Below are 5,114 nucleotides of genomic sequence, written 5' to 3' on the forward strand. Positions count from 1 at the left end.
TTATACGAGTTCGGAAAAGGTTGCGATAGATTCAGGTTGCGCAACCTTGCTCAATATGAATCTACGCAACCTTGTCTGCGAAGATGTTCGAGCAGCAAGCGAAGCGGTGACAATCGGCGATCGTTTGTTCGTTTCTTTCGGCACAGCTCGGCTTTTCTACCAACAACACAATGTTGCCATGCTTATGCTGTTGTTGTTTTTGTAGAACAATGTTTCAATTTTTGGTTGGTGACATATTCAATTAAAAATAAATTCTGTTGGGATTCGAACCTACGTCATAATACAAAACCAAAACTACCAGAGATGGAGAGATTGGAATATGGTTGTTTTTTTTTTCTCTTGCAACCTGCTGCTACCGATTATAATAGTTTTGTACACCTAACGGTTGTATGTATCATATAAAGCTAATCGAAATATACATATATAATAGGGTGTGCCATTTTGAGGCAACCTTTTCGACTTTTTTGAAGTTATACTTCTTATACGAGTTCGGAAAAGGTTGCGATAGATTCAGGTTGCGCAACCTTGCTCAATATGAATCTACGCAACCTTGCTCAATATGAATCTACGCAACCCCTTGCTCAATATGAATCTACGCAACCTTGTCTGCGAAGATGTTCGAGCAGCAAGCGAAGCGGTGACAATCGGCGATCGTTTGTTCGTTTCTTTCGGCACAGCTCGGCTTTTCTACCAACAACACAATGTTGCCATGCTTATGCTGTTGTTGTTTTTGTAGAACAATGTTTCAATTTTTGGTTGGTGACATATTCAATTTAAAATAAATTCTGTTGGGATTCGAACCTACGTGCTCGTCGTAACTTTTCAAGCGCTTACCACCAACACCACCATTGACACTTGTATTGCGTTGTCCTAATTATGGTTTGGTTATGCATGAAAGAAATATACAATGGATCGCCGATTGTTACCTCTTTCCTTGCTGCTGTTGCGCATATGTATGTTTGTATGCTTGTGCATTATTAAAGTTATGCTTCTTTTTCTTTCGTTTGTCTTTCATTTCTGCGAATTCTCAACTATTTTGCGTATATTTTGGTTGAAATACTCTGCGTTGGCCGTTGAAAAATTAAGGCTATACTTTACAGGATCATTTCTGTAGTTAGTCTTCATTAAAATTTTTTGGAAATCGACCCGCGATGACGAGGTATATCGTTTTATCTGACAGCGTGAGGTTTATGAACTTCATTTCTAATATTGTGTTGAGGCATATTAGAAATGATGTTTCTTCGAAAATCGCTCTCTTACAACGGATAAAACGACTTATGAGTGGTGATTTTAATGAATAAATTCCAAGGTTTTACGCAAAAATAATGTCATAAGTTATATTAATATGTCAATAAGTTATATGTATGCTTCATCATTCATAATAATTTTTTTTCATCGAGTTATAAAATTCATAAGAAATAAAAAATGTTCCCAAAAATAATCAAACTTTAACTGTTATTATCTTTTAAACGTTTGGGTTATCGAAAAAATCATAATAGAACTTTTTTGTAGAGCATTCAATTTTCTACAAAATCTGAGGAACAAGATATTTTTTCAAGTAGTTGGAAGCGAGATATAAATTTTTCTATCTGATAATAAGAAAAAATAGAAAACTGAATGTAGGAAGACCTTGCCGTTACAATTAAAAAGTCATGTTCGGAGAGGCTTTCTTAGAGGTGTCTAGGAACCTATTTTCCGAGTACCAAACGAAAAAAAAAAAATTTTTTTTTGAATCACTCTAGTGCATAATGAATTTAAATGTTCTAGTTTTCTTTCATACAAAATGATATGCATTTCTGAGTATCACTAAGAAGTATAACTTCTTCCGCGCTTAGGGACTCGCACTGTTTTTTTTTACACATTTCGAAAGTTTTGAGCCTGTTTTTCAGCTGAAAATGAAGGTTGCCTCAAAATGGCACACCCTAATATATAAGTTATATATATGTATATAAATGATCAGCATGACGAGAAAAGTTGAAGCTCAGCTAACTGTCTGTCCGTCCGATACGGGCACCTGTGGAAATACCCGGTCCCTTCACATATAACTTCCCTAGGCCCCCATATACCTAATATAAAGATTATCTAACTTTCAGTTGACTTTATCCTGGATATATCGGCTAATATTTGAGTTTCCTCAATGATAATAATAGAACATGTTTTCTCTGTAACAGTATATCCTTGTGCCAAAAAAAAAAAATAAAAATGGGCGAAAACTTGACTTACCGCCCATATAACAAATATCAGAATTTTCGAACTTTCGTCTGCACCATATGTTTGGTGATTGCATGTGAGGTACCTTAATGAAACCCAGGGAAAATTTTTTTAGTAAGTGGCATGATAATAGTCAATAGATGAAATCGGGTCGAGGACTCCTATAACGTAATAATAATACATATAATGATTTTCGGTTTTCTGACAAATCGTATGCCGAATATGTCGGTCAGGGTATGAGTTATATAGAACATAGTATAGATTCCAATTCGAGTTGACATTTTACATCTTAAGTTATTTTCTTGGCGTTTATTTTTTCAAGCTACAAGAGTATAAAATATTGGGTTGAATCCGAACTTACTTATGTTAGTGTTCATCAAAAGTTTTTTAAATCTTAAACTTCTGTATGATAAATTTACGGTATGAAATTACATCACATTTCTTTTGTAATAATTATGTTTTAATGTGAAAGCATAATCCATTTTTATTAAACTCTTGACTATCTGACGGATTTTCAAGTTTTTCTTTGCCAAAATGGCAGAGGTAATAGGGGAATATGTTGACTCTTGCAATGATAGAAAAATTGTTAATTTTCCCTTTCACACACTTAAAATTTGCTTGTACTGACGAAAAATAAAAGTCATAATTGGTATATATCTTTAAAGTTACATTGATTACTTATCATAATTCATGATGAAATTAAACACGAAACATTTAATAACTTTCAATAATAACACCCTAGCTTAATACTTACTTTACAGGGTCCGACACTCGAAGTGTGTTCAGTCCGTTTGCGCAACAGTCGCACTAGAATCAGCTGCTTATAAATTTGCTGAATTACAATTCGGAGTGATTCTCACAAGTATACAAAAGCGTTTTGTCAAAAGTGAAGGCAAACAAGTGTTCAGCGATGGAATTCAAATGTTATAGTATGATTGCTTTATACTTAGCTGGAAAATCACAGCCAGCAATTGTTCGTGAGCTCAAACACCTTAATATGGATAAAGTTTTTGTTTTTCGCACCATCACTCGTTACAATGATACTGGTAGCATCGCAAAACGCCATGGAGGTGGTCATCAAAAGACTGCAACGTCACGTGAGATGGTTCGGAAAGTGAAGAAGAGACTTTAGCGAAATCCACGACGAAGTGCCAATCAAATGGTTAAAGACCTGAAAATATCCGACCGCAGCATCCGACGCATATTGAAAAATAAGCTCAACGTCAAGCCTTACAAGTTCCGAAAGGCCCATGATCTCACACCGAAGCAGCAACAAGTAAGACTTCGCTTCGCTTGGCCGAAAGCGGTCATATTCCATACATTGTGTTTTCTGACGAAACAATTTTTCCAATTGAGCAATTCGTAAACTCTCAAACCGATAGGGTTTACTTGACCGACCGTTCATACGAAAATCTGAGTCATCAGTTGGCCACCAGAAGGCAGCTCCCGCCACAAATAATGGTTTGAGCCGCTGACACCGCAGATGGGCGCTCTCCAATTGTTTTCATCGAGCCTGGCGTCAAAGTAAATGCGACTTATTATCGGGAAAGTGTTCCGGAGGCTGCTTTGAAGCCGTGGGCAAACAAACATTTCGGTCGCAAACCATGGACGTTTCAACAAGACTCAGCACCATCTCACAAAGCTCGAGTGAACCAAGAATGGCTGAAAAACAACGTTCCGAACTTCATTACCACCACACAATGGCTCTCGAATTCACCAGATGCGAATCCAATGGATTATTCTCTCTCGGCCATTTTGCAGAGCAAGGTCCGAATTAAAAAATACACCAGTCTCGAGAAAGCCATTGTCCGTGAGTGGGCCAAAATATCGGCAAGTCACATTCGGGCAGCTTGCGATTCTTTTTTTTACCGTCTCAAGGCCATAGCTAAGGCGAAATGTAGTCATATCAAGCAAAAGTCAATTGGTTCTGAATTCATGATTATTTTCACACATTTTGTACTTTACAATAAATAAAAATAATTTTCCAAACCGAATTTATGGCTTTTTTAATTTGTTAGACTTCGAGTGCCGGACCCTGTATTAAAGTAATCAAGTAGTCGCCTTCATTGAACGCAATAAATTTAACCATTTCCACGGATATCTCCATTACATTTCCGAATATTTCGGGAGGTGTAGCGTTGATTTTATAACCAAAGTTTGCACTGAGTGCGAGCATTACTCAGATTGCTTATTAAATGGCATTAAAAAGAATTAGAGGGTGTGAGAAATCGGTATATAGGTGCACGGTATCGGTCGTTTAACTTATTCCAATGACGTCAATGGTTATCTGCCAATTTTCTTTGTACTACACTTTAAAGGAAAAAAATACCTGCACCAAATTGTGAATATTAAAATATCAATCATTAATAATATGAATGATATTTAACGTTTGCATATCGACATTGACAAAAAACACTCTGGATATTTTTTAATCCATCTAATGATAACATTTTCCGTTTGTTTACGGATTTGTGTAAAATTTGGTCAGTGTGTTCAGTAACGTTTGCCATTTCATCATGTCTCGTTTAACTTTACTCTTCAAACTTCTAAGGTGAACTCTTTCTTAGCATCTTCCAAGCAAAAGAACTAGGCAGTTGGAGTTCCACTGAATAACTACGAAAAGTACTCAGATAACGAACAACTACACAGATAGCTAGGCGGCATTAATAGCCTTCTTATCGCCAAGGGTCGATTTAGTCAAAAGTTAAACATATAGTGAAGGTTTGAACTCACTCAAAGGTCAACTCTACTTATCCATAATTTGGGTTTTCGGCCACATGAACACTTTCGGCAACGAAACAGCAGAAGAGTTGGACAAGTCATGAGTCTCTCTACACGAACCCAAAGCTTGCTAGGAATGATCAAAAGATGGTTCAAACACATAATTTTAACAAATAGCTCTG

At 36.4% G+C, this 5,114-nt stretch overlaps 1 pseudogene; it reads left to right on the forward strand.

Moving 5' to 3' along the window:
• Positions 1 to 1,083: 1,083 nt before the first annotated feature.
• On the forward strand, positions 1,084 to 1,286 carry LOC120781170 (annotated as a pseudogene).
• Positions 1,287 to 5,114: the final 3,828 nt, after the last annotated feature.

Source organism: Bactrocera tryoni, unplaced genomic scaffold (assembly GCF_016617805.1).
Source record: "Bactrocera tryoni isolate S06 unplaced genomic scaffold, CSIRO_BtryS06_freeze2 scaffold_450, whole genome shotgun sequence".
In the NCBI taxonomy this organism is placed as follows: Eukaryota; Metazoa; Arthropoda; class Insecta; order Diptera; family Tephritidae; genus Bactrocera; species Bactrocera tryoni.